Consider the following 27,916-nt stretch of genomic DNA (forward strand, 5'->3'; position numbering starts at 1 on the left):
TTCGTTAACTATTAGTTAATAAAAATAAAAATCTAAGAAATCTAATCTTCAACATGTTGTGAGCAAATAATTTAAAGGCTACTAGGATTTATATTTTTATTCATATTCAAAAGTAGTCCTAAAGAAAAAAATACATTATCAGAATAAAATTAGTATAATTGATGGTGAGGTTTTGAAATCTCTCCATAATAAAAATTAATTATTTCTCAATAGCCTATAGATTGTCAGCCAAATACCAAAGACATGATAGACAGTCTCCAAGTCAGTGACAGAGTAACAGACAAAAAGAAAATTTAATTTTACCTGGAAAATAATTACAAATGTGTATATATTTTGATATCATGTATAATATTCATTACTTTCATTACTTTAGTTATTGCCACCCAATTATTTAGGAGCTCTAGACTACTAAGATTAGGTTAAGAATGTTTCTGTATCCTCATTTCTCAGTACAGCTGATGATGCGTTGGTTAACTACGTGAAACCATGGTTCTGTTTTAAAGTTTTTAATAAATTATCAGAATATATTTTATCATCACCCCATTAAATTAGAATACTATCCCCGTAGAATTTGAAAAACTCTTTGCATTTCTCCTCCTCTTATACAATTTTCAATCAATTCGACATCTATACAATACTTTATTCTAATATCTGAATCCGATTTAGGATAATTATTAAAATGTTAATCTGTTATTATAATTGGTGAATGAATTTCCTAAACATATCAAACATCATGGAACACCCACAATATCTATGTTATTTGAAAATGTAATCCATCAACAGAACCAACTCTGCGAGGAAACAAAAAAAAAATAATGACATAAGATCCAATTTGTTTGAACCGGAGTAGAATGATCCATTTCATCCACTCCAACAAACAGCACTGAGAGCATTTTAACGCTCCAAAACTCGCGCCTTTATCTCTTCACACTCTTATTCAGTTTTATTGGTCAATATACTTTTTCACCTGTGTTTCCTCCTTCTCTTCTTCTCTTTTTTCCCTTGTCTTCTTCTTCTTTTTCTTCTTCTTCTTCTTCTTCTTCATCTTCATCTTCTTCTTCTTCTTCTTCTTCTTCTTCTTCTTCTTCTTCCACCTCTTCCACTTCCTTCCAACCTTTTCCACTTCCTTCCAACAGGTCATCAAACAAAGTTTTATCTATCGCCAAACAGCCGAAATCTATCTTCAAATTGATCCCGCCATAAAATTTATTTTCCGCCAATTTCTTCTGCACATTCCAATTCACAAAAAGGCTCTGACTATTATATTGCCAACGATTTCCATTCTTATTGCGAGTTTCACTTTAGATTGTCAGTCTTGAATGAATGGGGAAGTATTACTGTTGCAATCAAGGAATACTGATGGCAGTTTGGAAGTGGTGATTCACAATGTAGTAGAGAATCTTTCGTGACAGAGATATAATAAAACAAATTTTATAACCGATAAACACATTTCCAAATTCCCTGCATATATTAGCTAGTCTACTAAGAGGATATCCATGTATTCACAAACTATAGTGGGGTTCACGTTATAATGGCAGTGGATAAAGATATAAGAATAGCGATGCTGATTCTCTGCATTAATTAATTATATTTCCACAATGTCAAAAACATAATTATTGACATCGTTGTGAACATAGAAAAGGAAAGTACCACCGGCTTTGTTGGATGATATACAAGGATAGCAAAACCAAAGTTGATCAAATACTGTCATTATAACGTGGACCTCACTATATATCTAGTGATCTAGAATACTAATACTGTAAGATTCAATCTTCTAGTGTCAGCAATCCTCATTGATAACATCAACCCTTTTCATTCATCCAATGCTGACAGTTTTAAGATGACATAACTTTTGAGAGGTTTTATTGAAAGGAACGGCCTCGTTGATCATTTTAAGACAAGATAGGAAAGAATCGGGAGACCATTAATAGGAAGGACACGCTTCTAGAAGAGTTTTACGAGGTTTTTTCACTATTGGCAATTTTGGAGCTGACATTCGCTCGTTTTCGTTTTTATGTGATCTTGTGAATGTCTCAACCTACTCATCCGATCTGAATAGGGGAATTCGGAGTTCACTGTCCCTTTTTTAGACAATTTTGAAATTATAGTCTCAAAAGTTTGGAAAATCATAATTAATTCAAACCTTAGTTCAAGTGAAGTTCATTGAACAAGCAGAATGGGAAAATATTCAAACATGTAAATATGGAAAATTCATTGAAAATTCCATATTCCATATTGATACAGATGTAATATGAGAATCCAGCTTTAACCTCAGTGGAAGGAGTACATGAATCAATTCATAATATATGTAGATTATAAAATAATCTAACCTCAGAAAAATCCATCATTATTATATTTAAATTTATTTATTTATTTTAAAGTTCATTATCGACTGATATCAAGTATTGAATGTTATCGATTATAAATCAGATATTGAATCAAATTGGGTGAAAAACACACTTTACATATTCAATAATGCAATACAAGAAAAATCAAGAACTGTCCATATGAATCAATTACTTGAATTTTTTGAGTGTTCATTATGATCTCAAGTTAGGTATTCAACTTTTTATTCAAGTTCATTTTACAGTTCAAGTTATAGCCTAGGCCTACTCAATTTCAGCCGCTATGATTCAAATCAGACATTAAGTCAATAATATCATAGAGAAACAATAGCAAACTTTTACTGTTATCTCAAGCCGATAACTGTCGATTATTGACGATTTTTACTGTTTTGACCGGGTAAGAGTGTATGAACGGCACAATATGAGAGTCTACCAGAGTCATAAAGCTTCACAGGAAAGAACTACGTGGACTATCGGCTTTAGATAACTGTAAAAGTTGCGTCATAAACGCCCTATACCATGGGATATCTACTTATGCTATTATTTCTCTATGATAATAATACTGTGAGATCTATCTGTCAAAATCATTTTAATCTAAACTACATTTCTATCTTTTATCGTATTCATAAAGTTAGGGTCCTCCTCAAGTCACCCATATGTAACCTCAGTAATAAGGTCACCTTGATGACCTTATTGATCAGGTCACTTTGAGATTATCGAAATTGTCAAACATTAGCCAAAAAAGGAAGAATCATCTGCCATGTGGTTTATTTGTTGCGTCACTTTTTGTGGTTCGAATTAATTTGATAGCCGCATCCAATAATCGAGTATGACATCATTTGACACATATGCGTCCTGCCTTAACATGCTCTATAAAATGTCATTGCAATATGCAATCACAATTCGCATCATACACTTCTTCTTCTTCTTCTCCTCCTCCATCTTCTTTTTCTTCTTCTTCTTCTTCATCTTCTACTTCTTCTTCTTCTTCAATCTCCTATTATCTTTTTACTTTCCTTGCCCTATTACCATAGGTAAGGACAGTATTGCTTTCCAAATAAATCAGGTTACCATATTAATTTCAAGTTTTCTATACGTTTCAAGGTCCCCTGAGTCCAAAAACATGATTTTTGGGTGTTGGTTGCTGTGTGTGTGTATGTGTGTGTATGTGTATGTCTGTGAACACGATTACTGCATTCCTAATTAACCGATTGACTTTAGATTCTTATACGATAATTACTAAAAAACCATGTTTTTAACGGTTTTCTGGAAAACAGCTCTAACGATTTTCTTCAAATTTATACCATGGATTGCTATTTATAAGCCCTAACGTCTGACATGAGTCTCATTTCTGGAAAAATTACAGAGGCTCCGTAATATTCTTGAGAAAAATGGCGGATAATTAATAGAAAACCATGTTTTTCACGGATTTCTCGAAAACATCGAATAGTCGAATATGACATCATTTGACACACATGTGTCATGCCTTAAAATGCTCTATGAAATGTCATTGCAATATGCAATCACACTTTCGCCTCATACACTTCTTCTTCTCCTCCTCCTCCATCTTCTTCTTCTTCTTCTTCTTCTTTTTTTCATCATCTTCTTCTTCAATTTATTTTCCATAATCTTCTTCTTCTTCTTCTTCTTCTTCTTCGCTTTCTTCTCCTCCCCCCCCCTAAATATCCTATTCCTCATTCTCTAACTTTTACTTCTCCTTCTTCGACCCCCTCTTCATCATCATCATCATCATCTTCATCTTAATCCTCCTTCTTCCACATTTATTCTTATTCCTCTTCCTGCTCCTTCTTCCCCTTCTCCTCCTCCTCTTACTCCTCCACTACCACCTCTTCCACCTCATCCACGCCTTCATCAATAATCGAATAATTCAAATCGAATTGGCATATGCAGCAATAAAAACTCTCCACCAGTTGCATATTTTATAGGTAGAGTGACATTTTGCAGTTTGATTCAGTCTCAATATATTGAGTAATTGAGTGTTTAGGGTGGGGGTGGGGTGGAGGAGTATTAAAGTATTTATTTACTAGGACAATATTACTTCTTATTGAAGTAATTTACTAGGGCAACTTGAATATTTATTAATTGTGTTGATATAGAAAAGTATAAAGAGGGTAATAGAGGTTTCTGTAATAATTGAATATTATCTAAATTTTGTTTGAAACAGATTTACCTGTATTTCCTGTATGAGTTCCTGTTCATCTAGCAGAACCACCCTTGCAATGGTGCGTCCTGATCTTTGTGCAGAAGCAACGCATCTTGGCACAACTCACGCATGCGCAGACACTCACACACTAACGCGCACTAATTTGATGCAATTTCACCAAATAATTTTCTTCATTGCGGCACCAGTCTGCAACATATAAAACAGGAAAGTTATTACAATCTAGATACTAGTAGTTCTGTGAACAGTAGACCTCGCGATCAGTAAGTTACATTGACCTGTTGTTATGTTTTCTCAAAAATTAATAAATAATTTATCAATTTAAAATGTGTAGAAAATATCCTAAATAAACATAGTGCTTTTTGTTCTATCGTACCGTGACGTGTCGTCCCGGAATGTGAGTGTGAGCGCTGTTATCAGGTCTGGCAGCAACTGTCTACAACGTTGATGGAAAGATACATTTTCAAGATGTTTGATGTTTCTGAACGGGTAGTATTATAGTCAACTGTCTACTAACGTTGATGGAAAGATACATTTTCAAGATGTTCGATGTTTTTGAACGGGTAGTATTATAGTCCATACAGCTGATTTATGATGAATAATTCTATAGTCTGATTTTTACTCTAATATTGGCGTATGAAGGAGGCTCCTTTTTCTTTTTATATTATCCTTGAGATGCGAAATTTCCAAAAAACCTTGCATATACGTCGACGCGCAATTTAAAAAGGAACATACCTGTCAAATTTCATGAAAATCTATTACCGCGTTTCGCCGTAAATGCGCAACATAAATACATATAAACATTTAAACATTAAGAGAAATGCCAAACCGTCGACTTGAATCTTAGACCTCTCTTCGCTCGGTCAATAACTATCAATTTGGTCCTATAGAAATGTATTACAGAAATTAAATATGTATTATAGAAATAAAAAGTATTACAGAAATTGTTTACAGTAGTGATGAAGGAGGTGATAAAATATGAAACAAAGACAAGGAGAGACATGGTGAGAAAGTCTAAATGTATTCACATTATTCTTATTAGTATAATAATGAATATATGAACAAAATTAATAATGAATATGTCACATATGTGTCATGAACAGCAATATGAAGTATATATGACAATTGAAATACCGTAGAATGTATTCAAAACACATATCAAATCAGTAGAACAAAAATGATGAAACAAGCTATTCAAGCAACACAGTATATTAGGTTATTAGGCACAATAGTTAATAGAAACAATATAAAAACTTGTAGTATTTTAATGTTTTTAATAAAGGGTACTTCACGTGTGTATATTGTTTCTATTAATTTGAAATAAGTAGCCCATATAAATGAATTGATTTTAGTCACAATAGCTTTGAAAAAAATCTGGTGTGGCGCACTCACACAACTTTCCTTGCCATTATGAGAATTGATAACCTGACGCTAGTGTTCGCATCTGAGCGTAGTAGCGCATCTCAAGTTGATTTGAGCCAGCTGGTGACAGGGCAATAACGCTGAAGACACACGAGGTCTGCTATCTCTTCATAGTGAATCATTTAATAGAATCAACAGTTGCCAACAGTTTGCAATTGGATGATCACATTTTCTCGAATTTCGAGCTTATTTTTAATTTTAGGTGAAAATGTTACGAAACATTAATTGTAGAGATTCTCATGCTGGATCTTTTCCAATCAATTTTTTTTTGTTTAAATTGTATCTGAAGCCTGATAATTGAGAATCTGAAATCAAACTTTGCATAGATGGGGCGGAGCTCCTGAAATTTTTACAGATATGGGACTTGTGGCAGTTGATAGAGCTTATCAATGACTATTTCAGGTATAACTTTAATCGTAATCGTTGTAGCCGTTTTCGAGAAAATCGCGAAAAACCCTGTTTTTGACAACATTTTCGCCATTTTAGCCGCCATCTTGAATCGCATTAGAACGAAATTGTTAGTGTCGGATCCTTATATTGTAAAGGCCTTACGTTCCAAATTTCAAGTCATTCCGTTAATCGGGGATGAGATATCGTGTACACAGACGCACATACACTCATACACACACTCATACACACACACACACACACACACACACACCACACACACACACACACACACACACACCACACACACACACACACACACACACACCACACAAACACACACACACACACACACACACACACACACACACACAACACATACAGACCATTACCCAAAAACCACTTTTTTAGACTCAGGGGACCTTGAAACGTATAGAAATTTAGAAATTGGGATACCTTAATTTTTTTCGGAAGGCAATACTTTCCTTACCTATGGTAATAGAGCAAGGAGAGTAATATACAAAACAAATCACTAGCATCTATTTGTCGAGATGACTTTGTCAAAACCACTAATTTATGAAGACAATTTCAAATACTAGGTTTGGTTGTCACACCACTATCAATCTCTAGTAAACTGGCAGCTTATTATTCCCATCCACTTAGTAGAGGAATCTAATTAAGGGTAGTTTCATGAAGTCGCAACGGATACGCTGGCTTGGACATGTTGAGAGGATGAATAGGGAAGGTTGCCAAAGACCATTTTGGAGGAAAGAATTGAAGGCACCAGAAGAAGAGGGTGACCAAGGAGAAGGTGGCTGAAGGATATGGAGAGAGATCTGCTAGTGTTGGGAATAAGGGAATGGAAGACAGTTGCTGGTGATTGAGACCTCAGACCAGTTATAGAATAGACACGCTGGGAAGTCTAGCCTCTGAAGCCAACATCTACTGCCATATCGCTAAATCGTGACATCATCATCGGATAGAAAACTTTCAGATTGTGTCTATTTCAGAAGGATGTAAATTATTATTCATTAAAATGGAAAACAATGTAAACAAACTCTACAAAAAAGTTTTCTATCCGATGCTGACGTCACGATTTGGCGATATGGCAGTAGATGTTGGCTTCATTGACTTTCAGTATGAATATACAATGGGCCATGTCTATTCTTTAACTGGTCTGAGATTGAGACAGATGGAAAGGAATTGTGATGGAAGCCAAGATCCACGTAGGACTGTAGTGCTGAAGGAAGAAGAAGAAGAAGAAGAAGAAGAAGAAGAAGAAGAAGAAGAAGAAGAAGAAGAAGAAGAAGAAGAAGAAGAAGAAGAAGAAGAGAAGAAGAAGAAGAAGAAGAAGAAGAAGAAGAAGAAGAAGAGAAGAAGAAGAAGAAGAGAAAGAAGAGAGAAGAAGAAGAAAGAAGAAGAAGAAAGAAGAAGAAGAAGAAGAAGAAGAAGAAGAAGAAGAAGAAAAGAAGAAAGCAAAAGAAGAAGAAGAAGAAGAAGAAGAAGAAGAAGAAGAAGAAGAAGAAGAAGAAGAAGAAGAAGAAGAAAGAAGAAGAAGAAGACGAAAGAAGAAGAGAAGAAGAAGAAGAAGAAGAAGAGAAGAAGAAGAAGAAGAAGAAGAAGAAGAGAAGAAGAAGAAGACGATCAAAAGAAAGAGAAGAAGAAGAAGAAAAGAAGAAGAAAGAAGAAGAAGAAGACAGAAAGAAGAAGAAGAGAAGAAGAAGAAGAAGAAGAAGAAGACGAAGAGAAGAAGAAGAAGAAGAAGAAGAAGAAGAAGAAGAAGAAGAAGAAGAAGAAGAAGGTTTATCCGAATTATTATCTAATTCAAGAATTTTTATCTCAAAATTGAGAAAATCGTCACATCACCAGATTGAAACAAATCTGAATACAGAATCTCAAATAAATAATAATTCTCAATTCACGACTCGAGTCATGGCTACAGGCTACGTGCTTTCCAATACACATTATTACACAACCGTGATTCGATGCATAAAAAACTTGCAACTCATTAATAGCATGTGTTGAAAAGTAATCTAACTAATCACCATGGTGAAAGCCAATGACTCATTCAATCTCTGAAACCTACCACCCGACTAATAAAATCACATAACATAGATATAATGAGTGTGATGACAAGCAATAAAAAATTGACAATACAGATATAATTTATTGCAGAGTAAAGAAAGAGTCAATACAGTTATAACAGCTGTTTTTGCAGAGAAACTACTGCTATAGATATACTAGTAGTTCTATTAACAGTAGACCTCACGCAGTATTCTCATCCTCAAGTACCTGATGTCAACTGTTTTAAATGTTAACAAAATCAGTTCACGTTTGAATTTGTATACCATAATTTATTAATATTTATGTTAATTTGAACAATGAATAGAATATATTTCTATTCCAGAATTTATATAATATTCATCCAGTTCCGTGATAATCTTTCCATCTAATGAAATTTTTTTTTTCAATCAAAAATATTATAATTTCTTCAGCATTATTTAGTTCATTTGTTTATTTTTATTCACCTATTAAATCAGTTTTTTCGAATGTGTAAATATTGATACTGATGGACACGCATAATAATACCATGACTGCAAAACAAAATATTGAAACCAAAGACCTTAAAGCTGCGATTAGACCAAATTTATTAAAAAAAATGTAATAACTCAATCCTTTTAGATTATATTAGATTGAACATAACTTATCATACACATGATGAACATATGTGTTTGTCAACTTCCGTTCAATCTAATAAAATCTATAAGGATTAAGTTATTAACATTTTGTTAATAACTTTGGTGTAAACCCAGCTTAAAGACCTATTTAATGTCTTTGATTGAAACTATAGACCTTATACAAATACAGTAATAGACTGGCTTCTCCACACATCTGTGTAATCACTTGTCAGCTGATTTATGATGAATAATTCTATAGTCTGATTTACTCTAATATTGGAGTATGAAGGAGGCTCCTTTTTCCTTTTATATTATCCTTGAAATGCAAAATTTCCAAAAACCGTGTATATACGTCGACGCGCAATTTAAAAAGGAACATACCTGTCAAATTTCATGGAAATCTATTAACGCGTTTCGCCGTGAATGCGCAACATATAAGCATATAAACATTCAAACATTTAAACATTATAAGAGAAATGCCAAACCGTCGACTTGAATCTTAGACCTCACTTCGTTCGGTCAATAATGAGAGTGATGACAAGCAATAGAAAATTGACAGTACAGATATAATTGCAGATTGAAGAAATAATCAAAACAGTTATAACAACAGCTGTTTTGGCAGAGAAACTACTGCTATGTATATATTAATCATATGGATAACTGATATAATGAATGATATATTATCCCGACATAACGACTGCAATGAATGGAACCAAACAAATATAAAAATATACAATATATTATTGTAACGACACCAAACAAACTAGTAGCTCTGTGTACAGTAGACCTCACGCAGTTTTCTCATCCACAAGTATCTGATGTCACCTGTTCTAGTTGATTCAGTTTAATCACAATTCACAGTTGAATCATAATCTATTCTCAAAAATTGTTACTTGTTTTCTCCTAGATAAAAAACTTACTTATGTTAATAAACTCAGTCCACGTTTGAATTTGTAACCCATATCCCATTTATTCTGTTTCGTGATAATCGTTCCATCTGATGAAAATATTTCTCAACTATTTTGAAATCAATTTTTTTCAATCAAGAATATTATAATTTCTTCGGCATTATTCAGTTCATGTAATCATTTTTATTTCACTTTCAATCACCTATTAAATTTGTTTTTCAAATGTGAGAATATTGATACTGATGGCATCATAAAAAATATTGAAACTCTACCTTATAGGAATAGACACGGTCAGACATCTGTGTATTCATTGCATGCAATGAATAATCCACTTGTCAGCTGATTGATTATGAATAATTCTATACTCTGATTGATCCTACTATCTTCAAAGTAAATGAGATATATATAGATTTATATTTATATATAATATATATATATATATATATATAATATATATATATATATAATATATATATATATATATATATAGTGATATCAGAGTATGAAGGAATTCCTTTTCTTTTCATATTATCCTTAAAATGAAGAATTTCAAAAAACCTTGTGTATACATCGACGCGCAGTTGAAAAAGGAATATTCCTGCCAAATCTCATCGATTTCTATCGAGTTGAAACAAATAAGCAAATCGAGTTGAAACATAGACCTCACTACGTTCGGTCAATAATATAGTTATTATAATACAACTGTTATTTCGGCAAAAAATATATGGATAAAACTCTTTTTATAAAACTAAATTGATAGAAAGCTGACAAAAACAGGTATAATAATCAATGAATAATATGTTGTTTTTTTGTAAATAGATATAACGGCACTAAATAAACTCCAACAATGTATAGATATAATTAACAGAAATGAATCAAGCCCCAATTCCTGGCGTGACTTGAGAATATAGCGTTTTCATTAAACATCTGGCACTAATCAATTTGTACAGTTGAACGATTCGCATACCCGCAATAATTATGCAAGAAAATACAACTCCGAATAAATTAGATGCAGAACCAGTCATCAGAAAGATACATATAAATATGTGTATATTTATGGCATGAATCTATACCGGCCCCTCTGAGATTGTTAAATGGAGCGAACAAATTTCTCCTCTTGAATGAGTCACGTGAGTAACTCTCGTATAAAACGAGAATTAAACATCGAATCAGACAAAAATAGATAGTGCTCAAACGGGTTGTCAACCGATATTAGCGTGCCAAATTGTATTTTGCAAAATTACATGCACGCCGTTTCTGATTGACGGACTGGTTTGCGGAAATTGAAATCGTATTCTGGAGCGGGAAGGAGAGAGTGATGAGGTGTGAGTGTGTTAGAGGAAGAGAAAAATTCAAGAGTGGTGGGGGAAGCAGGGGAGCAGGATTGGGGAGCAGAGAGGAATGAGGTAGAAAGAGAAAAATTGATTTTTTTTAATTCGGAAATTGAAATCGTATTCTGGAGCGGGAAGAAGAGAGAATGAGGTGGGAGTGGGAGAAAGAAACAAATTCAAAAGGAGAGAGGAGGCAGGATCGGAGGGACAGAGAGAAACGAGGTAGGAGAAAGAAAAAATCCAAGAGGAAAGGAGACAGGCTTAGGAATGAAACAATAAGATACAGCTGAGCTTCTATGAAAAAATATAGTGGGTAAGTATGTTTTCTGAAAGCTCAATATTTAAAAAGTTTCTGAAGTATATTGAGTGCAATATTTAAGTTACAATAAGTTACACCAAGTGACGATTGCTAATATCATAATTAAAATAAAAAATATTCACTCAGTGACTGATATTAATGACACATTATCCTTATATGTGAAAAGTTAGTTCCTAACAGATCTCAATTCATTCAAAAAGTTTTTTTAGTTTGTTAACTTGAGAAAAATAGAATAGAATTCAGAGTAAGAGAGAATTGTGGAGGAGAGAAACTAATATATCAAGTAGGGATTAGATTAGATTAGAGTTATTTATTTATGTATGTTACAATAAATAGAGAGATTGATTGAGTGCTTTATTTATGCAGATTACAATATAAAACTGGCTTTCGCACTAATGTTAATATCATAGCTTACAATACAGTTTGAGATTGAATTCGCATAATATAAACTGAAATAATAACTTTAATCATTATGAGAAAAAAATGCAATTTGAAATTTCTTAAAGTTAATTATATTGTTTTATAAGAGCACTCCACTTATATGGGCTACTTTAGTACAAATTAATAAGAACAAAATAAAAAATTGTAGTACTCTTTATAATAAAAATAAATTAATCATATGAACATGTGACATATGAATGTAACACATGTGAACATATTATATGTTCATATAGTATAGTATCAACTTGTTTATTTATTTTCTACATTTAAACTTGAAAATGACCTAAGTTATGGTTGAAACTAGTCGTTGAAATATTTTAAAGTTTTTAATAATAAAGGGTACTACAAGTTCATATATTGTTTTTATTAATTTATATTGTATTGTATCTACATAAATTTGGCGGAGCCTTGGACAATTCAATTTCCATTCTTTGGAAAGAGTACTCAGAATATCCTTCCCAGTAACTCTCTAGCACAAGAGAGAGGAGAGAGAGAGAGACAGAAAAATGAGTGAGGTATGCGTTGAACTAACTTCAAATTTATTTTCGATACAGTCTTACTTATTGAGAGTCCTTAAACGGATTGAGATTTGTGATTGAAAAATAACGTTATAATCATACAACACACGATTAAAACAAGGTTTTGCAACAGAGTTTGAGCTGGAATTCAGTTTAACGCCTTTCTAAAACGAGATTCAATTTTTTCTGTCAGTTTTTGTAGTAGCTAGATTCTGGTTCATTCATAATATTATCAACGAAATTAGATAATCTAAAGAGATGATATGTAGATAGTAGCATAGAGAAACAATAGCATAAGTAGATATCCCATGGTATAGGGCGTTTATGTCGCAACTTTTACTGTTATCCCAAGTCGATAGTTGACGTAGTTCTCTCCTATGCAGCTGTGTGACGCTGGTAGTCTCTCAAATTGTGCCGTTCATACACTATCACCTCAACAAAACAGTAAAAATTGACAATAATCGACAGTAATCGGCTGTAAACAGTAAACGTTGCGACATAAATTCCCTATACCAAGGGATATCTACTTACGCTATTGTTTCTCTATGATAGTAGTGAAAATACAATAGATAAATTACGCAGTTTAGTGTTAAATGATGCTATTTATTGAGAATTCTAAAGAGAGTTTCCAAACTTTAGGTAAGAAAATTACCAAAATGCCTCTCGAAGCTTCAGATTTGTATGATCAAACAAAAAGTTTCCATGATATTGCAAATCCATGAAGAATCATAGAATTCAGGCTATTATGTTATGATGTTGAAAAATAGAAATCTGTACAAAATCTAACACATAAAATCCTTATTGTCGACACTTCTCTACTAGAATTCTAAATTTTGGTTCATTTTTTACGAGGTTTTCATTTGATAAGTTCCTGGCAGATACTGCTTTTTCCACGAGTGAGAAATAATTCTTCAAGTTTTTATTTTATAACATTTTTTTCTTCTCCTTCTTCTCCTCCTCTTCCCCCTCCACCGCCCCTTCTTCATCCTACTCCTTCTCCTTCCCCTTCTTCTCCTCCTTCTTCTTCTTCCTCCCCTGCTCTTCATCAACCATCTCCCCCTCCTCCATATCCTCATCCCCCTCATCATCATCCTCCTGCTCCTCCTTCTTCTTCTTCCTCCCCTGCTCTTCATCAACCATCTCCCCCTCCTCCATATCCTCATCCCCCTCATCATCATCCTCCTGCTCCTCCTTCTTCTTCTTCTTCCTCCTCTCCTCCTTATTCCTCAACCCACTACTTCGTACCAAGTAGTGCTCACTCATTTATTGAGAGGTCTTCTCTCACTCACTCCTGACAACAAGAGTGAAAATTTACATTAACAGAATAGTGCAACTGCTCACCCACAACCTATAATAAATAGATAGTGTGATTCTATGCACTTCCCTCCATAGATAACAGCATTGCTTTCCATTCAGCAAATACTGATAGCCTGAAAAGTGAAGAAGAAGAAGAAGAAGAAGAAGAAGAAGAAGAAGAAGAAGAAGAAGAAGAAGAAGAAGATGATGATGATGATGATGATGATGATGATGATGATGATGATGATGATGATGATGATGATGATGATGATGATGATGATGATGATGATGATGATGGAGAAAAAGAAGAAGAAGAAGATGAAGAATAAGAAGAAAAAGAAAAAGTAAAAGAAGTAAAGAAAAAGAAAATGAAAATGAAAATGAAAAAGAAGAAGAAAAAGAAGAAAAATAAGAAGAAGAAGAAGAAAAAGGAGAAGTAGTAGGAGAAGTAGGAGAAGTGGGAGAAGAAGGAGAAGAAGAAGAATAAGAAGAAGAAGAAAAAGTGAATGCGTAATCTGGAAAGGAGCTAGAAACATTCTCACATCCACAAGTCATTGCACCTTTGCTCCTCTTGCAATTCAAGGGCATTTCTTGGCCACTAATTAAAGTGTGGGAGTTATTCTCTCTCCCTGCTGCCATCTCCCATTGTATTGTCCACCTTCCATTTCCACACTTCCATTGTCCAATTATTCGATTCTACTGTAATTATTACAAAACAATTCAAGTTGAAATGTCATTATTGTTATTGTTCATCAGAATAAACTAGAAAAAACAAGTACGACTTGTATTTTGCCCTTTCAAGTTTACGCTCTTCGTTGTACGAGCGTGGTGAGAGAAATGTTGAAATTTGAATGAATTTAAAAATAAGTTACAAAAAAAGTACAACTTTTTGTATTCTGTTCTTTGAAGTTCAAGTCTTCATTGAAGGAAAATAGTGAGTTAATTCATAGAGTAACGAAATAGTATCTTGAGTCACAAGGCCCGGGAATTTCATTGGAGCCCTGCAAAAGACATTCACGTCCAAGCAACTTACACTATTTTTTGTCATAATAATCTAGAAAAGAATAATTGAAAAACAGAAAACATAACCTGCTTGTGCTGACATTACTACATGCATTCTATAAACATAACTTAGTTGACCGAGCGAAGTGAGGTCTAAGATTCAAGTCGACGGTTTGGCATTTCTCTTAATGTTTAAATGTTTATGTTGCGCATTTACGGCGAAACACAGTAATAGATTTTAATGGAATTGACAGGTATGTTCCTTTTTTAATTGCGCGTCGACGTATGTACAATGTTTTTGGAAATTTTGCATTTCAAGGATAATATAAAAGGAAAAAGGAGCCTCCTTCATACGCCAATATTACCGTAAAAATCAGACTATAGAATTATTCATAATAAATCAGCTGACAAGTGATTACACAGATGTGTGGAGAAGCCAGTCTATTGCTGTATTTCCATAAGGTCTATAGTTTCAATCAGGTACCGTACTTGTTGATGAGAATACTGCGTGAGGTCTACTGTTCACAGAACTACTAGTATACAAGTTTTGAATCAGGAATTTCTTGATTTTAGTTGATAAAACTTCCACCTAGAGCGCTAAAAGACTGTTTCTTGTACCAGTGTTGCCGTTCCCAAGTCGGAACTAGGAAACATACTTGACTGTAAAGGAAACATGATTTTATTACAGTATAGTATGCTGTAAAGAAAATCATGTGTTTATTTGTTCTACAATCAGCTGTTTACCAGCTTGATTCCATGGATGTAAAACAGCTGAAATTGAATGACTATGCAAAAACTATGTGAAAACTATGATGATGAAACCATGATTTACTTCATCTCAGGTGAAATGTTGAATGAAAAAGACTAAGAAATTGTCAAAAAACCACTGATTTATTGATAATTAGAAAGACCGGTTTCGGTTATTACACCATTGTCAATCTCTGATGAGATAAACTGAGTTTATCAGAGATTGACAATGGTGTAATAACCGAAACCGGTCTTTCTAATTATCAATAAATCAGTGGTTTTTTGACAATTCCATAGTCTTATTCATTCAATATGAATAATTACCACAATATCAACTTCTCAACTACACAATCAGGTGAAATGCTTTAATCTCATTGAATAAAGTTGGCTAGCACCACTGTCTAGGGTTCTCTGTGTTCACTCCAATTGATTATTCTTGACTAATACAATAAGTAGATCATCAAAATGATAGGGAGAGAAAAAATAAGGTAGCCTTTTGCTATTTTTTCTCCCAAATTTAGATAAAGTTATACATAGTATATAATAACCGACTATAGCCTACTAACCAACTATACCAACCATCAGTTGTATACTTTTAATCATTCAATTATTCTCTAAATAATGTCTTATCTTTGAAAAATAGAGCCTAGTTTGTGATATCACGAGTTTGATACTTCCATTCCACACGAGTGTGGTATTATGACGACCTAGGGCCGCTTTCCGAGCTCATGATTCAGCTAAGTCCTAGACTTCAAACAGCTGGAGTCAGAAAATTCGCTTTCCAAAACGGGGCGTAGTCGCAGTCATTGTCATAGTCACGTTTGAATTGAATTTCGAAAAACTAGAAAATTGAACACAAAATAAAATAAAGAGAAAATATTGTAAAGTTTCAGCTATTTTGAATTATTTAGGAATGTCTAATTTCGTCAAGGAAAAATGTTTACAATATTATAGAAATGAAAAAATAAAAACTACAATAACTGTTATAAAAGCTGCGACTACGCCCCGTTTTGGAAAGCCAATTTTCTTACTCCAGCTGTTTAAAGTCTAGGACTTAGCTAAATCCCGAGCTCGGAAAGCGGCCCTTAGTATTGTCAAATCCAATAATCGAATTTCTATGTAAACCCTGTTGTCAATATTTGCAGTAGCAGAAGTCTCCAGGGTGATTTTCAGAATTTAATTAGGATTTTCGTTTAATAATAACTATTAAAACCATTAATGACTATTTGAAAAGAAACTATGAAACTAATGAAACTATTTGAAAAGAGTCTAGTTTCTATTGTTACACAAAATTATCAATCTCTAGTCGACTGAACGCTTTAACATACAGGAGAGCAGCTGAATATATAAAGTAGATGATGCCATACGATTGGCTATCAGATGTTGACCAAAGAAGGTTGAGCTCCTATTCTCATTGGCTAAGAATAGATACGACTAGAGTACTGAGCACTTGGGCGTGTCCAGTCTCGGTCACTGACAGTAGATAATGTCATTGTATAAGCGTCCAATTAAACCGAACTTCTATACTATAACTAACTATCTCTAACTATATTTGTATTCCATTTTTATACTTCTTGGTTTTATCTAATACTAGCCGTCAGGATCGCTTCGCTCGCCATATCCGTCTAGCCAGGGAGCTCCGCCAACTGGACCCCCGACTGGATAATCCAAGAGTGGATCATCAAGAGTGAATCCAGTCGGGGGTCCAGACTAAACGTCTGGCTAAACGGATATGGTAAGCGAAGCGAGCCTGACGGCTAGTAATATAATAATCCCAGGAATAGCTCTGATTGAAGTAGCAGTGCCCAATAAATTTTTCCGCAATAAATGCATTTCAATCTTCAACTTGGTACCAGCCTAACAAAGTCAACTCAACTTAATGCCAACCTGACAAAATTATTAATTTAGTTACCAGTTAACAACTGTTTCTAAAAGGTACTCTCTCTAGATTATAGTTCTATATTAACATATGGTATGGACATTTTTCAATTATAATTGAGAGAATAAGAAGAATATACATGCTAAAATACGAATTTTAAACCCTTAAAAACCACCCTTACAGTTAAAATATTGTCAGAAGATTTCTTAGTGCGCCTCTAAAGGGCCAACTGAACATACCTACCAAATTTGAACGTTTTTGGTCCGGTAGATTTTTAGTTCTGCGAGTAAGTGAGTGAGTGAGTCAGTCAGTCAGTGAGTGAGTGCCATTTCGCTTTTATATATATAGATAGAAGATGTACGGTCTGTTATTGTATGAGTAAATGAATAAAGCATCAAAGTTATTCAGTTACAAATACGATTCCATTTCCAGCAGTGTCTCATAACACATTTTGAACGAATTTCTCTCAAAACTCAATTTCCATGCAAAATGGCACAAATTTTCTATGAAATTTTCCAAGATTTTCACATTTTCCGAGATTGTGAGCTAGGCGCGGGCAAATCGGATACTTGACTTGGTTTAGGAGAGCACTTTGGGCGCAAGATGATATAAAACACAAGGCAAGTGGTGGAGATGTTCACACTGAAGCTGTGTTTTTACCTTCAGCAGAGACGATAAGGATAGATGACAAAAATGTGTATTAGGAGGAAGGAGAGGGTATATTAGATGTAGAGAAGGGAAGATAGATTGATAGTTTGAAAGAAGAAGGGAGGAAGATCAGAGAAGAGAATATGAGAGAGTGTGAGAGAGAGAACAATAAGAGAGAGAAAAAAAAGAGGGAGTGAGAGAGAGTGTGATAAGGGATGTTGAGGATTCTAGAAACATGAGGATGTTGAGAGTAGTATGAGAGAGAAGAATAAGAAAGAGAGACAGATAGAGAGAGAGTGATAAGGGATGTTGAGAGAACTGAGATATAGAGGGAGAGAACATTGTATTGGAGGGGAAGAGAGAAATATTGTAGAAGAGAGTGAGAGTAAAGAATAAGAAGAGAGAGTGATAAGTGATCTTGAGGGAACAGAGAGATAGAGAGAGAAAACTGACATCGTATTAAGACGAGAGTTTCTATGAAACTAGGTCAGCATGAAAGGCTTCATTTTATGAATGATATCGGCCTGAAAACTACAATATAAACAAAATGTTTGCCGCCTATGAGCTGGATAGAGATAAAAAGGAGGAAAATGGTGGAAAATTTTGAGAAAATAGAAGATAACGAAGGAGAGTGGAAATAGAGAGAGAGGTTGAAGCAACACATCTGTTTTGTTTTTGTGCCACTAGCTTTTCTTGACAAGAACAAATGTGTGGAAAGCCAAAGGAAAAGAGAAAAACGAGCTGGAAAACGTCTCATTAACACTTTGCCCTGAGAAAGGGTGAGCTGATTCTCCCTAGCAAAAAAGAACCAAATGTTTCCTTTTCTACTCTGAAACTAATCTATCTCCGGTGGAGTACTTTTGGTTTCGAATTAGAGGCACTTCTCACAAAGCGTTTGATCCTATATCTTTTACAGAAACAACCATGGTCCAATATTATCTCTAGTGGGATTTACGTTCTGATTTAAGTCAGCATATGATTAACGTTGGTTTGCTATCGTTTTCTTTCCGCATCGTTGCCAAATCGTTTGTAGGATATGGAGAAATATAATGAACTACCAGATTTTTCTATTTCAATTTTGAAGATTCATTATTGAGATTCAGGATCATAGAAACACTCGACCTCCACATTCATGGGAAAATTGATAACGGCTTTGGAGATCAATTCACTATACAATATCGAGGCTCCGAGCTTCGATCGATATTTATTTATTGACTTTTGATAAACCGAACACAATTCTTTAAAATAATTGGGGAAGTACTAATAGGTACAGCCCAAAACTGTTTTTTCTTGCATTATGATTTATAGACTATAAATAGTCCAGAAAGTAGGTTATGTTCCATACACTTGAATTCAGGTTCAATTTTCCGTTCAAACATTTGAAAACAAAAAAGTTCTAATTTAGATTATATACAAACCAAATTTAATAACAAAATAGCACTTACTAATCACTTGGAATTATCAAATAATGATCAACTTTGAAAATAATATACTCCAGTTTAGGAGGATTATTATGTCATGTCAACAAATCAGATTATGTTGATCAAATCGATTGAAAATTGTCTAGCTAGACAAAATTTCTCGCTGATTGATTATGATTACACAGCTGGAAATAATTCTGTCTCTTTTCACACAGGCACACGCATCTTCTGTTATCGAGAGACGACGAAATTACCATCTGTTTTCCAAGGATGAATTATCCTTTTAATGTCATTCAGCGAGTTTTCCAAAGAATGAGACCTGGTGCACGCGAATCTTTATATCATGAACCTATTATGTTCCAAATTTCGTGAAAATCGTTAGAGCAATTTTCGATATCCGTAAAAAATAAATAACCATATATAAAAATAGCCAGATATGAAAATAACCAGATATAAAAATAACCAGATATAAAAATACAGAAATTGCTCGCTTAATATAATAGGATTTTAAAACTTTGGATGAGATAATTATGCTCCTCAATTGACAGAAAGGATGTGAATATTTTTTATTTTTTTATCAGAGTCAATTGAAGAGCAGGATCAAAGTATCAAGACTTGTCTAATGAGATGATGAAACATTATTAATGTTACGAGAAAGTAACAAATAATACTATTCATGGTTTCTACTTATAACAGTTTTGGCTTTCGAGAAATAGTTTTTGATTGATTCTGTTGTAGGATAATAGTCCAGTCAATATAGACATAAATAAGGGGGTGTGCTTGCAATTTATATTGTAGTTCTGATTTTTTAATATATTATTTGGGTACATAAGAGAAGTCCAGAACCAAACTCTTCATGCAAAATATCCTTGTGCTAGATACAGAGTGGCCCAAACACCTCGTATTTTCGGTTCATTTTCCAGTTTTCAGCTATTTCTGCCAAATCTCGTGATCGGACAGAATAATTTACTCTCGCCTTTTTTCTAGAATATGAAATTCTGTATTAAATGAGATCATTTGGAACTCTATCTCCAATAAGTACTGAGTTATGATTTTTCAAAAATGAGTGAAATTTGAAGAGAGAATCAATTTTTGATGAATTTATGATTTTGATCAACAATATCTTCCGATTGTTATCATTTAGATGTATAATTCAAAATCCCTCTAAGCGTATTTTTGTGTTCTACAATCTGAGATCAGGTAGAGCGCTCTATCTCATATAGTTTTCCAGGTACACCTGACAACAATGCTACTTGTATTGTGAAAAACACCTAATTTTCAGCTTCAACCATTATCACCAACTACATAGTCGTCACATTGATAATTCGCACAATGACATTAGTTCATAAGATTATGTTCTATGAGAATCACCCGTTAGATGCACTTCATTCCAGTATTTTCTAGTGGAGAGGCGCGCTTGAGGACACCTCAAGGATCAAAACTTCAAACACTTATAACTTCTGGCACAATGCTGAGATTTCATCTTACTACACTTCATTCTTCTCGGCTCGTCAAGGCAGTCCAAAATCATGCATTATAAGTCAAATTCGGTCCAAAAGTGGAAGATTTATTGTTGAGTGTACTTAAGCCCATATTCCAATACACAAAAAATGGCCAATTTATATGGCAGAAATAGCTGAAAACTGGAAAATGAGCCGAAAATACGAGGTTTTTGGGCCACTCTGTATCTAGCACAAGGATATTTTGCATGAAGAATTTGGTTCTGGACTTCTCTTATGTACTCAAATAATATATTAAAAAATCAGAACTACAATATAAAATGCATGCACCAATGTAAATAGTGACTGGACTATAAATAAATAAATGAATGGAAAATTTACACTATATTAATATAGTCTACTATAAATATACTTCAAAATTTGGGATGCCAAACGATTGATAGATCGTCGTTGGTTCACAATCGACAATCAATAGAAAAAATGTGAAAAATATCGCATTTTTTGCGAAAACCGATTGTTTGAAAAGCAGCAAGGTCTAGTTAGTGGAGTGCAACAGAAGGCTATCTTTCGATGACATGGTCCATTCGTTAGGCTAACGGCAACCACTTAAAAAACTCATTGCAACGTTGCCACAACTCAACTGCGAAAATTGAACTTGGTCTTCTTAAAAGCTGCGTACAGACGTATTCGCCACGAACACGCGCATTTACAGATGAGTAATGATGCTCACATATAATGCTTTACTGATGCTTTACATATAATAATTATAAAATTATTATTATAAATAATTATAAAATTATTTTATAATATCTGTATTTCTACAGGAACAATAATATATGTCGGTACGCACCTTAATTTCCTTAGGGCCAAAAAAGAAGAAAGATAGTTGCTATAAAACTATAGTTGAACACAAGAAAAAGTACAAATTCTTAGTAATATTCTTACTAGTACAAATTCTATACGTGTAATAGTTCGGAGATCAATAAGAAGTAGATCAATAAGTTACAAATAGAAAAAGGAAAGGTAAAGGTGAGAAGAAAAAAAAGAAGATGATGAAGAAGAAGAAGAAGAAGAAGAAGAAGAAGAAGAAGAAGAAGAAGAAGAAGAGGAGGAGGAGGAGGAGGAGGAGGAGGAGGAGGAGGAGGAGGAGGAGGAGGAGGAGGAGGAGGAGGAGGAGGAAGACGGAGAATAAGAAGAAGGAGAATAAGAAGAAGGAGAATAAGAAGAAGAAAGAAGAACAACTAGGCGAGAAAGAGGATAAATATAGTGAAAAACAGAAGGACACGCAAAAGTAAAAGACAGTTATGAGAAGTAGGAGGTGGATAGTGTAATCGAAATGGGAAGAAAGGGGATATTTAGATAGAAATAAGGAGAAGATTGAGAAGACAAGATTAAATGTTAGAGGAGCAGGAAAAGATGAGGAAGTGGAAAGAAATAGGAGGAAGGAAAATCATTTGTTGGAGAGTAAAAGAATATGAAAATTTAGAAGATGGTGATGAATGGGTAGGTAGAAGCGTGGGAGGAGAAGAAACAGGTCGAGAAGTAGAATAACGTAAAGTGTCAGATTGTCTCGAAGCACAAGAAAAATTGAGATGAATAAGAGAAAGAAGAAGGAGAAGGAGTAGTAGAAGAAGAAGTAGAGGAAGAAGAAGTAGAGGAAGAAGAAGAAAAGGAAGAAGAAGCAGAAGAAGAAAAAGAAGAAGAAGAAGAAGAAGAAGAAAAAGAAGGAGCAGAAGTAGCAGGGAGGAGGAGGAGGAGGAGGAGGAGAAGAAGAAGAAGAAGAAGATGATCATAAACATTGAAATCGAAAGAGAACAAAACGATTGATGAGAAAGATCTCAGGTTGCGAGGATGGTAGACTATACGGAAATGAAGTATGGATCGGAACATGATAAATAGAGAAATAAGACGGCGTTAAAGAGAAGAAAGAAATGATAAAGAGAAATAGTAAGAGAAGAAGAATTAAAGAAGGAAGAAAATTGAAGAAGACCAAGTAAACTCGTCTATAATTTTACGACTGCAATTAGGTTTCGGCCGCAGTAAATTCGTTCTTTAATTCACAGGTATACAAAACTACAGGACTTCCAGGATAGGGGGTTTTCCGAAAGCGTGGGGGGGCATGGGAGGGGGGGGTCGAAGGGGGTACAGCTATGGGAAACACTATTGTCTCGTTTTACAGCCAATTCTATCAACTATAATTCAGTTGACCTTATTCCTCCCCCCACCACTTCATCGAACAGTCGGGTTGTGGGGGAGAGGGGGGGAAGTAATTGTGGTACAGGTCACAATTACATGTTTGGAACAGAAATGAAATGAATCCAGTTGTTTTACTGTAGCTGCAATGAAAGATTTGTGGTCCTTTTGCTGGAAAATCATTTTCGTGAGATTTTTATTGGAAATTAATCTCTCTAAATTTATTGGAAATAAATCTCTCTATAATAGTTTTAAATCTCCAAATAATAGTTAATTATCTCTAATCTCTAATAATCTAATAATCTAATAATAATAATCTAATAATCTTTAATAATAGTAAAATCTCTTTATAATAGTTTTAAATCTCTAAATAATAGTTTTGGAAATGTATAAAGTATTGAATTACATGGAAGTTCGATTCAGTTTATAGTTCAATATATCTGCATTTGTTTTCACACTATCATTTTCAACTAGAATAAATTATGAGGTTGACAGAAGTTGGTTGATGCTTTTTTGACTAGATTGATTGAGTAGCTTTATTTATGTACATTACAATATATACAGAGTGATTCTCAATTATGGTAAAATAATCTAATACGTGATAGTAGAGGTAAAAATAAGAAAAAAATTTCTTATAAGCATATATCCATAAACGCTTCATTAGCGAGCTATACAGAGTGAAAGATTTCGCCCGGAATTCAGATCCTCTGGTGAAATACACCGATGCTGAATTGTTTGGGGACTAGTTTTTGAAAAACTTATGCTGGATTCATATGGAAAAATATCTGAAAAATTGAATAAAACTAGTCTGGAAGCTGTAGTGTGAGTAGTTTTTGAGAAAAAAGTTTAAATATGCGAAAAATCTAAGTAGAGAAACACAGACTTCTACGTTTGATGCCCAATAACTTTCTTTAATGACCAGTAAACATATAATTTTTCGCAATGAAAATTGTAGAGAATTTAATTTTGAAAAGAATCATGTAAGCTGTGGAAACTAAATTTGGATAAATGTTGAATAAAATGTATTCTTATGTAGTACATTACACCACAAAAATTTGCTGTTTTATGAGGAGAGAACTAATAACTCATAAGTTGTAGCTGATTGCAATTTTTTTCTTATTTTTACCTCTACTATCAAGTATTAAATTATTTCACCATGATTATGAATCACCCTGTATACAATACTTACAATACAGCAAAGTTCTAGATGAATTTACATGATATAAACTGAAAAAATAACTATGGAACTGTATATAAAAATGAGGAATTGGGAATTACCTTAGATAAAATTATTTTGCATCTATACAGAGTGTTCTGAAAAAGGTGCCAGGGCATGATTCCTCACTTCAAAAGAAGGAAAAAGTACTAATCAACATAGGTCCGAAAATGCTTGGTTACCATGTTATACAGGGAGAAAGATTTCGACTGAATTTCTGGTCCCCTACTGAAATGAAGCTCTACTGGTATGTGTTGGCTTTTAATTAAGATGTACAATCTAGCGTACTCCATGTAAAATTAACTGAAAAATTGAATAAAACCGTTTCCAGACCTGTAGCTACAGTAATTTTCAAGATATGTGACGAAATACACAAAATTTGGACCAGAGAAGCAAGTTCCATTCAGGTTTGAAACAGGTTTACTTTGTTAAATGTACAATAAACATAACATATTCTTATACAGAACTTATAGAACATTTAATTTCGAAGACAGAGTTGTAAAATAAGTCTATAATAGACAAACGCAACCTTAAAAAATAATTCTTAATTACTTAAAAAACGCATAAAAAATAGACAAAATCTGTTAAGCTTTCTACAAATACTAGTAGTTCTGTGAACAATAGACCTCGCGCAGTTATAACGATGTCCTAAACCATAAACACATCCACACTGATACACTAACTATTCATTTTATCAGATCATGCTTACACAAGATTTAATTATCATATAACGCTTTCCGGAATTTAGCGCGAGAAAACCAGAAGACATCTAGGCGCCGAGACGAGCTGTTATAAGTTCTTTGCATCCTATTATTTTAATAGTGCATAAAAATTGCATTCAATGAGGCATGCAATTTATAGTCTACACAGCTGCTAATTTTTTACCAAGTTACATTGAGATATTGAATTGCATGCGTCATGACATGCAATTTATAGTCAACTCGACAGCTGATTTATGATGAATAATTCTATAGTTTGATTTTTACTCTAATATTGGCTTATGAAGGAGGCTCCTTTTTCCTTTTATATTATCCTTGAAATGCAAAATTCCCAAAAACCTTGTATATACGTCGACGCGCAATTAAAAAAGGAACATACCTGTCAATTTTCATGAAAATCCATTACCGCGTTTCGCCGTAAATGCGCAACATATGAACATATAAACATTTAAACATTAAGAGAAATGCCAAACCGTCGACTTGAATCTTAGACCTCACTTCGCTCGGTCAATTAGGGATTTTTTTTTAATTGAGACAATATTGGGCAATAATGTTGTAACTTTCTCGATTGTTCTATTCTCTATTACAGTGATTCAAATGCAATATAAAACTTTAATGCATGGAACAGAATAGAAGATAATTTAATCATCCCATGCATGAATGTAATCAAGAAACTAATACACGTACAAAGAATATTATATCTACTGAATGATTCTATATGGACGGACAAATACAAATGTCCGATATGTTGAAATCATGACCGACTATGAATAACCTTCCTCACTTACAAAGGAGAATCCAATTTTCTCATCTCCATAAAGCTTTACCACTTTATTATTCAGTACAGCAATCGCTATAAGATGAGTACTGTATAAAACCTATGTTCAGTACTAGAAATAATACAAAACATCTAAGAAAATTAAGGATTGGATTATGAGAAATAAGATTACGGGCAATAAACAATATCGAGGAGTCATTGAGCATGCACCGCCGTTCAATAGAAAAATTACGCCATAAAATATTTACGATCAAATTATTACGATAAAATTATTGCAAATAGAGTTCATCTGCGATCGCTGACTTCAAAGAACGAACAAACTTTTTACGGAGCAATAAAAATTGCTGGAGCTCAAACTGTTGGCAATCCTTAAGAAATAAAATCGATGCTTCCCATTCTACCAAATGCTGATAGTTTGAAATGAAACTCACTATATATGATTATGATTATACTCATCCCGGCCGGAATTAGTTCCAACTTTACATGATAATTCAGATATAATTCGAAAACCCAATAGCGAGTGTCGATAAAAAGGGATCATAATTCCGTTTTTACTTCACTTTTTCCTGTTTCTTTTCTAGTCGGCAGCACCGCAGTAATCGTTGCAAGTTATGATTTTCAGTGTTGTTTATGACTAAGAGACATGCAAGATTTATGAACCACAGCGTGCGTTCCGAAGTAACTTGAGTATCTCAAGTAACTGAAGTTACTCCAAGTAACTTAGGTCAAGTTCTTAATACTTGGGTACAGTATTCATAATATAGAACATGCTACAAGATGTGGGGGGACTGTATCAGAAGGATTGTGTAGCGTTTAAATCGGTCTTAGGTCAAGTTTTTAATACTTGGGTACAGTATTCATAGAGAGCATGTTACAAGATGTGGGGAGACTGTATTAGAAGGATTTCATAGCATTTAAATCATTCACATTTTTGAAAGTAAGAGGATTATGGAAGAGATTACCTAGAACGTCATTCCTGTAATGGGTGTTAATGTTTCCTTATTCCTTCAATAAACTTACCTCATATTGTAGACCGTATAATAGGTGAGTGTGAAATAAGAGATAATCTTTAAGAGAAAAATCTGGTGTGGCGACTTACTCAACTTTCCTTGCCGTTATGAAAATTGATCAACTGACGCTAGTGTTCCCGCGCATCACAAGTCTACTTTTCTAAGATCTGAGCCAGCTGGTGGTGACAGGACAATAGCGCTGCAGACACACGAAGTCTGCAATCTCTTCATAGTGAATGATTTAATAGAATCAACAGTTTCCAATTGAATAATATTATTTTCTCTAATTTCGAGCTTATTTTCAATTTTTGGTGAAAATGTTACTGAACATTAATTGTAGATTAATTGATTTTTATGCTCAATCTTTTCCACTTGAAATTTTTTGTTGAAATTGTATCTGAAGCCTGATAATTGGGAATCTAAAATCAAACTTTGCATAGATGGTGCAGTGCTCCTGAATTTTTTACAGATATTAGACTTGTGGCAGTTGATAGATCTTATCAATGACTTTTCTAGGTATGAATTTGATCAAAATCGTTGGAGCCGTTTTCGAGGAAATCGCGAAAAACCCTGTTTTTGACAACATTTTCACCATTTTAGCCGCCATCTTGAATCGCATTGGATCGAAATTGTTCGTGTCGGATACTTATAGTGTAAGGACCTTAAGTTCCAAATTTCAAGTCATTCCGTTGATTGGGAGATGAGATATCGTGTACACAGACGCACATACACTGATACACACACACACACACACACACACACACACACACACACACACACACACACACACACACACACACACACACACACACACACAGACACATACACACACGCATACATACCAATACCCAAAAACCACTTTTTTGGACTCAGGACACCTTGAAACGTATAGAAATTTAGAAATTGGGGTACCTTAATTTTTTTGGAATGTGATACTTTCCTCACATATGGTAATAGGGCAAGGAAAGTAAAAATGAAGTTTTAAGTGGTAAAAGATAGACTGAGGAGTTGGGACT

General features: G+C 33.9%; 1 protein-coding gene across 2 annotated transcripts in view; it reads right to left on the reverse strand.

Moving 5' to 3' along the window:
• LOC111047556 (band 4.1-like protein 4A) overlaps nt 1–27,916 on the reverse strand; it is a 611,588-nt gene that overhangs the window by 455,143 nt on the left and 128,529 nt on the right. For both annotated transcript variants that reach the window (XR_005570427.1, XM_039420715.1), the window contains exon 2: nt 4,537–4,716. The gene's annotated coding sequence lies outside the window, so the exon portion shown is untranslated. The remainder of the gene's footprint in view (nt 1–4,536; nt 4,717–27,916) is intronic.

Source organism: Nilaparvata lugens, chromosome 2 (genome assembly GCF_014356525.2).
Source record: "Nilaparvata lugens isolate BPH chromosome 2, ASM1435652v1, whole genome shotgun sequence".
Classification (NCBI taxonomy): domain Eukaryota; kingdom Metazoa; phylum Arthropoda; class Insecta; order Hemiptera; family Delphacidae; genus Nilaparvata; species Nilaparvata lugens.